Source organism: Octodon degus, unplaced genomic scaffold, assembly GCF_000260255.1.
Source record: "Octodon degus isolate 3935 unplaced genomic scaffold, OctDeg1.0 scaffold00033, whole genome shotgun sequence".
In the NCBI taxonomy this organism is placed as follows: Eukaryota; Metazoa; Chordata; class Mammalia; order Rodentia; family Octodontidae; genus Octodon; species Octodon degus.
The window spans coordinates 12232611-12244010 of record NW_004524609.1 but is presented as its reverse complement, the minus strand read 5'-3'; the positions used below and the strand labels follow the sequence as shown (position 1 = coordinate 12244010).

The window sequence follows — 11400 nt, the reverse complement described above, 5'->3', positions numbered from 1 at the left end:
CCCCCTTTCTTCACTCATTCCTCCAGGTGCTCTTTTAGACTTGCCCCTGGCTCTTTTGTGTGTTTCTCCACCTCTAACCCATCCTCCAGTGTCGATGTCCCTAGAGCACTCTTTCTCCTCCTCCTTGGGCCAGCTCCTCTGTTCCTTTCTATCTGCTAGTAACTGCCCATCTATCTGCTAGTAACACCCAGGCGCACCTGCAGCCTGGACTTGGCTCCTTCTGATGTCTGGGCCCTGGGGTTTCTCAGGATCTGCACACACAGCTTTTGCAGAGTTGGCTTCCTGTCTCCACCTACTGTCCTGGGGAGACCTACCCCTCCTCCAGGGTTCCTTGGCATGACTTTGCTGGCTGACTGAGCCAACTCTACTTTGAAAGCTCACCTTTCAAAGACCCTCACGGCCTTTGACTTGTTTGCTCTCATGGGCTTCCCTTGAAATGAGCATAGCTTGTGTAAAGTTATGACTTGGGGTCACATGATTTCCTTTAGATGTCACAGAGGTGAGCTTGACATGGCCCACCCAGTCCCATAAGACCCTGGCTCCTACACCATCCAAGCTGAGGGACAGCAGGATGGAGCCTTTACAGGCCCACAAATCACCTGTCTGTGGAGCCTAACAGGACACAAGAATGCGTGGCGACAGCTGCGTCCTGACTTGGAAATGGCAAGAGCTGCAGTGAGTCCAGAGAACACAAGCACTGCCTGAGGCCACTTGTGTTCACTGTTGCTTTAAGACATCAAGTCAGGGCTGGAGAGATGGCTCAGTGGTCTAAAGCACCTACTTGGAACAAGCTTGGCAAAGCACAGGGACCGTGGTTCGATCCCCCAGAACCACATGCCAGCCAGCCCCGCCCCCTGGTGGGCTGAGCTGGCCACAAACACACACACACACACACACACTACATGTAAATAAATAAATAAATAAAAAAGACATCAAGTCAGTTGGCTCGAGAACGTCGAGATAACTTCACTACCCCTAAACTGCAGCATCCCGAAGCCCGCCCTCCCCAGCCCAAAAGGAACTGGAATGTGAACGTGACCGGCAGACCTACCCCTGTCAGCCGTGGGTGTGGAGAGCTCACTCCCTTGTGCCTCCTTTGCTGTCCTTCCCGGGGTGCTGAATTAGCAAGAGGCTTCTTTATGCCCCACAAGAACTCTGTCTGCATGACCCCTTGTGTTTCTCTGGCGGAGGTGTCACCCCCACTGTGGTTAGTGCAGCCTCTGCTGATGCACAGAGACAGGGTCTGATCCAAGAAGCTCCAAACACATGTGGGGTGCCGCCATGTTTCAGGTCAGATGTTTCCTGTTTTCAGCTCCTATGCCTGCCTCTCAGACTCCCTCGCCTTTTCTTCCATCCTCATCTTCCGCACCACCGTGAAAATGATGCCCAGTGTGAGAATGAAAAGAGGTGGCAGAGGAGAAAGGAAGGAAGGACCTTTAGCATGCAGGCCATGTTGCCCAAAGGGCTGAGGGTGACTCCTAACCCGGTAGACTGCTCTGCCAGTGAGGGTCTGGGTAGGCAGCTTGATTCTCTGCCCCTTAGTACAGCTGTTTTGATCTTGACATCATTAGAGCACCAGGAACCTCAGAGTCGGGCTGTGTCCAGAGGGGCAGAGAGCCCGGAGCGGCTGACCTTAAAAGCAACCAAAGGCCGGGTCTTCCCAGAGTGCAGGGAAGTGTACCGACTACACCAGGTCTGTGTCCGCGAGCGACAGCCAGGCCCCCAGCGCCATGCTCCTAGGCCAGGCTCTGTCTGGTGGCACCATGTCCCCTGTGACATCTCCATGTCAGCTTGCATATCCCTCGATTCTGTCGCCTACACTTTCTGCTAAACTGCGTAAATATTTCTGAAGGAAGTGGAGCAGAAACATTTCCAGTCCAATCCCTCTCCCTTCCCCCAGACAGATTCTCGGCGTTATATAAACCTCAGTGGCATTCAAGAGCTGGGGTGGGGTTGGACCTCTGGCCTTGACATTTTCAGCCACTTGAGACCCTCTGCTGCATATACATCACTGGCAGATCACTGGGGGCTCCGTAGACCCCACACCGGACCCTTCTATCTCCTGTGATAGCCTGGGGTAGAGTTGGAGCTCTGTTGCCGTTAAGACCTCTGTATACAGAGAAATTGGGGTGGGTCCCTATAGTGAAGCCTACTGACAGAGTGAGGAAGCAGGACCCTCGCTCTGTAGCCCTAGCCTTCAGCCTCCTTCCCCCACCTGGAAGCTCCCACCAAGTTTGCAGGAGAGCTTCTTCCCTTCCCAATATGGCGGCCTTACTCTTGGCTGATAGGCGCAGAGCATCTCCTCTTTTCGCTCAAATCCCAGCCCAGGTTTCATGAGGGGAGAGGGACCAGAGAGGAGGGGGAAGTGAGAACTCCCCACATGGGCGGCCGGGGGAGGGGAGACGTGATGGACTAGAAGGCAGAGCCGCAGAGCACTCAGCAAAGAGGTGGTCAGCAGCGTGAGGAACCTGCTTGTATGGTGAAGCCTCGCCACGCTGGGGCTGCGGATCTGGAGCCCAGGTATGGGGTCTGCAGTGGGAGGCACTCAGGAGGTGGCAGGAGATGGGCCGCCTGCTCCGAGGCAGGGCCTTAGGTCACCATCTGCATCTCTAGCCTGAGACACATGTTGGGTCACTGGTGTGACGTCCACTCCCGTGTGCTCTCTGCCCACTCTGTCCAGAAGAGGTGGAGACGGTGGAAAAACTGTAAAAGGATGGAAGTTAGAGAGCAGCCCAGGTGGGTTAGCTGCTGGTGAAATCCTGGTGACCCTGGGGTTGAACAGGGCAGCATGAGGCGGGGCCTCTGGGGCCTAGGACACTGAGCAGGGGGACCCTGCACCTGCACTCTGCCTGCTTGGAATCTCCCAAGCTCATTCAGAGCTTTGGGTAAGGGATCAGCAGGCTGCAGATGGTTAGCCTTCTTATGAGCACTCTTCCCATTAATTAATTAATTAACCCATCCATTCTTCAGGGAGTACCACTGTGTGCTTCTAACCACTGTGCTAGTCAGTGCAGAGAGCTTGCTACGTGTGACAGTTCTTCCAGGATACTTAGTTTGCCACTAGCCCTTCCAGTAGCATGGGGAGCTCAGCCGGCATCCGTGGCCCACTGTAAAGAAACCGGGGAACAGAACTGGCTTGTAGCCCACTGCCAGGGGATAAGGAGAGGGACATGCCAATGCTGAGACACAGCGAGGAACCGAGGCAGGGTGGCAAACGCAGCTTCAAGGGGACAGAGGCATGTCTCTGGTCCTGATCATCAGGGAGCCAAATGGTCCTGGCGGGATGACTAGGGCTTGGAGGTATCACTTGGCTACACGCAGGTCTGTGAGTCTTTTTTTTTTTTTTTTTGGCAGAATGGGGATTGAACTCAGGCTGTTGCGCTTGCCAGGCAAGCGTTTATTCTACTGAGCTATCTCCCCAGCCCTAGGTCTGTGAGTCTGGTGCAAGAGCCAGCACGGGGAGTTTGTCCTCTCTTCCAGCATCTTGGGTGGGTAGCTGAGGTACAGGCGAGGTAAGTCACCTGGGAGATAGCAACACACTAGACCTGCACCATCCCACACAGCTCTGTAAGGGCACCAAGTCATGTCCTCTGTCTTGTCCCAGAGACCCCGAATAAAGAGATTAGCATAGCAAATGATCTAGGGTAGTGGAAATATTCTAGGCTTTTGTCAAAGCCGGCTCTGACAAACCTTCCCCCCAGCAACCACTAGGGGTGGGGGGGGCAAAGAAGGGGCTCCTAAGTATAGATAAGATCATGCTACAATAAAAAATCAAATAGGGACAAGCCACATAAGGAAAAAACAGCTCCTGAGGAAAGATACCAATTACAGAACCAAAGATATCATAAAGCAACATAAGAAAGATAAGAGCAAAGCCGAACTGAGGAGCACGATATATATGACCAGCTTCCCTAAAACTGTCAACATCATCAAAAATAAAGAGCACAGTCCAGAGAGGGCTAGAGAAACTAGGTTGAAAGCCCTTTCCTGGGCTGGGGAGAAAGCTCGGTTGGCTAAGCGCCTGCCTGGCAAGTACAAGGACCTGAGTTCAACCCCCGCTACCATATTACATTCCAGCCCTAGAACCCTGGGTGCACCGTGCTGGCCATGAGACTGGGTGTGGTGGCACACCCCTGTAATCCCAGCAATGGGGAGGCTGAGATAGGAGAATCATGATGCTGAGCTGCGTAGAAAGGCCCTGTATCAAATAAATAGATAAATAAATACAAATTTTTTAAAAAAGATAAAGTCCTTTCCTGCATAACATCTTGCTGAAGAAAAGAGACTTTAAGGAAGACCTACTGAGATCTGTATCCACTATGGAGTGTGGCTAATAGGAATGTATCAGCTAATAGGAATGTATCCACCTTTTTTCTGATAATATATTGTTTTTTTTGGTTGTAAAAATGCCACTACCATATATAAAATATATAAGGGAAGTAGGTACAGGATATACAAGAACTGGCTGTTCTATCTTGGAACTTTTCTGTATACCTAAAACTAACACAGAAGAAATAAAAGTTTGTTTTTTACAAAGCTACGTAGAGCTACAGAAATGAGAATGGCTTTTCAATATTTAATAAGGAAAAGGAATTACAACAATAAAGTAGAATAGCTTTCCTAAAGAATGAGCAGATTTGAAAGAAAAAGAACCACACACCGCTTGTTCACATGAAAAATGGACACATTAAAACAGAAACTCACAGGAGTAGCTAGCTGAGAAGATGTAACTGAACGTAGAATCAATGAAGTGGATGATGGATCTGAGGAAGTCACCAGGAATGGAGCGCAGAGAGAAAACAAGATAGAAGCTATGAAAGATGAATTAAGAGACACAGAAAATGGGATGATAAATTCAGTGTTAAGTAATGAAAATCGCCAAGGGAGACAATATGAAAAATGAGGCCAATATTAAAGCAGGACAGAGGGGAATCTTTCTGAAATGCAAGAGGCATGTTTGGATTGAAGCGGGTCCGCTATCAAGATAATAAATGCCATCGGATTGTCATGTAAATCCACCTTCTTTCTGAGCACAGAGAAAACCTGAACGAACAGCGAAGGAAGACTGTGCTTCTACCTGGGAATGGCAAGGGTACAGGCGAGTTCTGGGTGCAAGCCGAGGATGGGGCACTGCTGTCTCCACGGCGCGTGGGGGCGTCTCTGCCATTCTAGGGCCGCAGCTGACGTTGCCCCAAGTGGCTCACAGAACATAGGCTGTCTGTCACAACTGCTTCAGGCTGTTGTGGAGTGCTAAGGTAGCCGCAGACAGTGCATACATACATTCTGGGTGCGGCTGGGCCCCCAGTAAGTTTATTCACCAAAACAGATGTGGCCTGCGGAGGACCACCTGGATGACTCTTCTTGAAAGAAGAGCAGTTGCCTCCATGTCGTCTAAACCCGACCCTATTTCCATGTGCTGATGTGTATGGAGCCGGCTAGGACTTTTCCTTAGCCCATCCGTTGGCTTTAAGTGATGCAGTCGGCTCTAGCAGAGGCGCTGGGGTGCAGTGTTTGCAGCGAGGCCATAGGTCAGTGCTGTCTCTCCCTGTATTTCCAAGAAGCTTGCATGAACTGGGTAGGAGGGGGAGCCACGCCCGGTGCTCTCTGTAGGGATAGAGCCTCAAGGTAAGAGGCTGTGGCTTCCGGGTGTAAAACATTACACATCAGAGCTGAGGCACCGTCTCCAGAACCTTACGTACTGCCTCAAATCGTGTTACGCAGGTTTCTCTTCCTGCCCATCCTCTCCCTGTACATTGTGGAGGCGACTCCCACCTCCTCCCTAGCCTGACTCGCAGCACTCACCTGCTTCCTGCCACCCTCATAGTCACTCATCCCTGGACCTTCCACCCTCTTTACACATTAATAAAACCTGAGTTTGGGCTTGGTCAAAACCTTTGTTCCAGTTGGCATCATCCTATCTGGGTTTAGGACACCCTTGGCTTCCAATAACTACAGATACTCCTTAGATATGCCTCCGTGTCTTTATTTTCACCACGGGTTGCACTGGAAGTGGTAGATTGGAATTCACTCCCTGGAACTCCAATGACTCTCCCTTGGGATTACAAATATAAACTTCCCAAATACAAATTGAGACAAGGACCAGGAAGGGCTTTCTGTATTTGGCGCCCAATGTGGCCAGAACACACAACCTTCTCAGCATAAGAACCACTATCCAGAATTAGGTGCTGGTGAGCCACTGGGCCTTGATGACCAATTTAAAGGTAAGCAGTGTACTAATTGTGGTTCTCAGGTGCAAGGAGCGAGTCGGAGGCCATTCGTCAAGGGCGACAGCGGGGCAAGCACATTTTTTTCTGCAGAAGAGAAGGAATTTAGCCTATTGATTATGAAGCTGTTAAATGACATGGACATTGAGGTGCCTTCTAAGCAGGTTTTTACGTTACTCCATCAGATGGCTACATTCTATCCTTCCTTTCCCAAAATCAGTATACTCTGTATCAGAGTTTGGGATAAAAATAGATGAAAGCCTTTATGAAGCTAAAAGCCAGAACTAAAAATATCCACCCACAAGCTGTGGCTGCATACAACCTAGTAGAAGTGGCTCTATCATGTTTGCAGTGTAACTTCAGAAAGAGGGAGCGGGGCCAGGAAGACGGCTCAGTAGCATAAACGCTTGCCTGGCAAGCACAAGGGCCTGAGTTCAATCCCCAGTTCCGCAAAAAAAAAAAAAAAAAAAGCAATCTAAAAGAAAGCAGACCAACAATAGATCACTGTTACAAAAGACTAACCGTACTGCCAAGATGCCTGTGAGTGAGGTAACTGAAATAGAAAAGAGCCCTGACTTAATCATAACCAAAGAGTCCGATCAACACGGAAATGTGCTTCCAGATTGGCTGCTGGAGAAAAATTAATCTTGTTTAGAAAATGCAAATAATCAAGCGATTTCACTTTTGCAAGATATTCATAAAGAGACTCAGAACTTTTCTAATTATGCCCACACTCGGCTTCGTTCTCTACACCTCATTTGGAGGCTAATGTTTCTGCTGTTGTACTGCCCTCTGCCCCACGTGGGGAGCCAATGAGAGAAAGCCCTTCCTGGTGTTCATTTCAGTCCAGAAGTTTGTATTTGTAATCTGTAGTTATTGGAAGCCACAGGTGTGCTAAATCCAACTAGGATGATGGTAACTGGAACACAGGCCTCCACCCGAGGCTGAACCCAGGTTTTGTTCATTTATGAAGAAGGGCGTGGCTTGAGGATGAGTGACAGGAAGTGGGTGACTGCTGTGAGCTGGGCTAGGTAGGCCTGAAGTCACCTCTGCAGTGTGAAGGCAGAAGGCTATGCAGAGAGAGAAATCTGCATAACACAATTTGAGGCATATGGAAGGTTCTGGAGCTGGGGCTTCAGCTCTGAGGTGCAGTGTTTCACGCCCCGGGCAGTCACAGCCTCTTCCCTCAAGGCTGGATCCCTGCAGAGAGCACGGGGCATAGCTTCCCTCCTGCCCAGCTTACACACGCTTCTTGAGAGATACAGGGAGGGGTGACACTGACCTGTGGTCTTGCTGCAAACAGTGCACATCAGCTCCTCTGCTAGAGCCGACTGATGCGATAAGGAAGAGGCCTCGCTGGCTCTGTACTCACCAATACATGGAAGTAGGTAGGGCCAGGCCCAGCTAAATGCACACAGCCGCTCTTCTTTTAAGAAGAGTCATCCAGGTGGCCCTCCACAGTGGTTCTTGAGCTGTCTTCAGCTTACCCTTGCCTTACACATTAAACTGTTCACAGAAAGGAAATACCAAGGGGAAGTTATGCTAGTTATGCAATTGCTGAGGTGAAGAAAAAAGATGTTCATAGATACACTACTGAATCTGAAAAAGTAATTGTATGATGGGGGAATGGAGTGGAGAGGGAAGAGAGGAAGGCAGGGAGGGAGACAGGAAGGAAGGAAAGAAGAAGGACTGACCAAATAGCTCAGCAGACTAAAGTGCCTGCTTAGACAGGCACAGGGACTGAGGTTCAATCCCCAGCGTGCCATGCCGGCCCTGCACCAGGGGCACGCTGAGATGAAGATTGAGACTAGGCATGGTGGTATGCACCTGTAATCCCAGCATTTGGGAGGCTGAAAACAGGAGGATCACTATGAGTCCAATCTGTGTAGTGAGACCCTGGAGACCCTGTACTAAATACATTTTTTTTTTAAAAAAAAAAAGGAAGGAGAAATACTGGGATGAGAGATGCAAAAATAATGTGGCATAATTCAGTTGTCAGATGCTTGGGCTCATCTTTTCATAAACATAGGTTTGGATTTTAAAATTCTGATCCTATGTATGGCACACCTGAAACATGACATCGGAAGGTTGAAAATGAAGGTGAGGAGAGAAAAATGACAGAAGGAGAAAAATGACAGAAGGCAAATGCTAATAAAAGGAAACAAGTGTAACAATTTTAGGAGCAGACAGCGTGGAGTTGAAGGCAGGAAGCCGCTGGAAGAGTAAAGGTCAACATTTAAGGAAAGGGAGGAGACTTCCCAGCATGGCCTCACGGCCCTGGGCCTATGCTTGCTCCTGGCCACATGAGTTCAGGTAGTTTAAAGGAAGGTGCTCAGAAGTATGACATTGAGGAAAGCACCCTCATAAAGGGGTGCACAGTGGCCCTCTCTGGCACTTATTGCTAGGACAGGCGAAGGGTGAGCCGACAGTCTAGCGCAGATCTACATGAGCTTCCGCCCAGCAATTAGAAAGTGCATTTTGAAATGAGACTCGCAGGCCTGCCCCTTAGCTCAGTTCCTTCAGTGGCTGTTTCAACAAAGCAGTCAGGCTCAGGTTGCTGTGGTTCGATCCCCACAACTCAAGCCAGCCAAACCTGCCCTGAAGGCATTCAGAGAGAGAAAAAAAAATCCCTCTGAAATGAGACTCACAACTTAAATAGCGCATGAAAAACCCAACTACAACTAAAGTGCAAATAAAGGATAGGAAGTAAGTGTAGAGAGGTGGATCTTTCTCAAAGGGGAACGGAACCCAAGAAACAGAAGGAAGGGGAAGGGGATGAAACTGAATCAAGACACATAAGCTGTCTCCACAAGGAATGTAATCATGATGCATTATAACCATGTACTCATAACAGAAAATGAAAAAAAATACATAATTTTAAAGCACACGCGTGTTTCCCAAAACTGATTAGTGTGTACCACAGAGCAGATAAATACCCCAAGATCAATATCATTCAGACCACATTGTCTGTCCTCAATGTGATATAATTGAAAATCGATACCAGAAAAGCTAGCCGACGTCATCTGTCAGTGAGCAGCTGGCGCTGCAGGCGGTGTAGGATCGGCGCAGCCTCAGCCCTGTGGGGCTGTAACAGCAGGACGACTCATGAGACCTGCAGGCCGGGGCTAAGCGCCCTGCTCATCTCGGGGCTGCACTACAGGATGGGCCGTGTGTGCTCATGTGGGGCTGACCAGCTGGGCTGGCAGAGGGGCACGGGGCAGGGGATGCTGCATGCAGCTGCCAGGGTCGGCTCCGAGGTGTGTTGAGGACCAAGGAACAGATGGGTGCTTTATGGGTTTGATCAAGACAGGCTGAAGAACTATCAGCAAGAGGCTACAATTCGGATGAGCTTTGTGTGGGGACCCTGATGTAACAACCCCAGAGGTGACTGAGACAAGCTGGATAAGATGGAATGATCCGGATAAGCGAGTGGGCCGGTGGACCAGTGTAAAGAGCGAGCACCCAAGCAGAATGCTGATGGGCTTCTCCCAGCTGACTCTGGTTTCATTGTGGGTGGAAGGTACAGTTCAAGATCGCGCGCCAAGAAGCCATGGCTCAGCCACAGGGCTCCGGGAAGGAGCTGAGAGGGGAGAAAGGCTCATGTATCTCTGCGGGTTGGAGAGGCGCCCCCAGACCCTGCACATGCCTGAGGAGACAGACGACCCCAACTGGTGATTCCACGCACGACTTGGTGGTGGTGCCAAAGCGTTCCATAGCAGCTCTCTTTGCATTGGGATTCTGATCTTTTCCCACACTGGTCAATCCTCTGTCAGTCCTGGGCAGTGACAGGGGAAACAACGGATGACCTACCCTGTACTGCTGGACTAGGAGGCTTGGTTATGTGACAAATGCTTTTGGTACCGGGGACTGAACTCAGGACCCTGCGCTTGCCAGGCAAGCGCTTATTCTACTAAGCTATCTCCCCGGCCCGCAAATGTGTTTTGATTTACCATCTTTTTGTCCTGCACAGCTCTCTGAGCCAGACAGTACTTTCCGCTCATTTAACATTGGGCTCAGCAAAGTCACTATCGTCTTGTAGACCAATTGTGGCCCAACATCCGCTTTTATAAATAAAACTTTATTAGAACATAGCACGTGGATTTGTTAACATTGGCTGGCTTTCTGTAAACTCCTACACTGGCCGAGCTGAGTGCTTCTCACAGAAATCATAAGGCCAGAAAGCTGGTAGTGTTTACCATCTGGCCCTTCACAGAAAGTCTGTAGACTCCTAATTTAGTGATCACAGTCTGTATCTTCAGCATAGAGTCATCTACAAAACCCTGGACACTGGTTGACGTTTTCACAACCTCTTCCTCATGCCCTGTTTGGATTGCATCCCGAAGAAAGAGGTTCTTGCCACGTAACTGTGGCCTCGTCGCTACCGTGATAGAAAAGCAGAGCAAAAAGTGAATATTCTGCTTAGGAAGTTTCTGTCTGGCCCGAGACGCCTCACCTAGCTCAGTGTGTGGCTGCTGCCACCTGGTGGCTGGCTGCTGTCACCACCTCCCCTTCTGGGAGCCCAGGGGCTCCTCGCGCTCGCCCCACTGTGCTTCCCCACTTGGCAGTTCCTTCAGCAGTCGGCACCCCCGAATCCTGAGCTCTTGGCCAGCCAGGGCAGCCTGTAGACCAAGGTGCTTTTTCTATGCAACCTGGTCCCACACTGGTTTCTTTTGGTTTCACCCACAAAGACGTTCTTCAGACAGGATATCCTTGGGGAGCTGGCTGTTGAAGCGGGTTTCCTTTCTGCAACATTCTAACCTCTGAAGATCATGTTGGCTGGAGAAGAGGTGCCGCCGGCTCTCTCCTGGCGCCTGGTGTCATTCCCATCAGAAGGGAGAGTGAGGTGGCTTATGCTTATGCTTCCGCCTTCTGCCTCGGCGGACGCACACCCGGCCCGCCAGGTGCAGAGGTGACCTGGTGCAGACCGCACAGCCCAGGCGCTGGCTGCAGACGTCCCAGTGTGCAGTGAGCGACCCCCAGTGCACGTCCCCAAGCTGTAGCTAGACGTGCGTGTCTCAGCCGGCCGATGCCACCCAATGCTCGGGCTCTAGGTAAAGGGGGCCTGGTGGATCAGCCTACGCTTGGAGCTAAGATAGCTCATTAAACTACACATGGAGGCGTTAAAAGCCAACATTAAAGTACAGGTCTGCCTGCTTGATCAAAGAGTAGGGATCAG

General features: G+C 50.2%; 1 protein-coding gene across 3 annotated transcripts in view; it reads left to right on the top strand.

The window, feature by feature from the left end:
• The window catches only part of Slc39a11 (solute carrier family 39 member 11), a 416634-nt gene that overhangs the window by 339665 nt on the left and 65569 nt on the right, over nucleotides 1-11400 (top strand). The window lies entirely within an intron of this gene.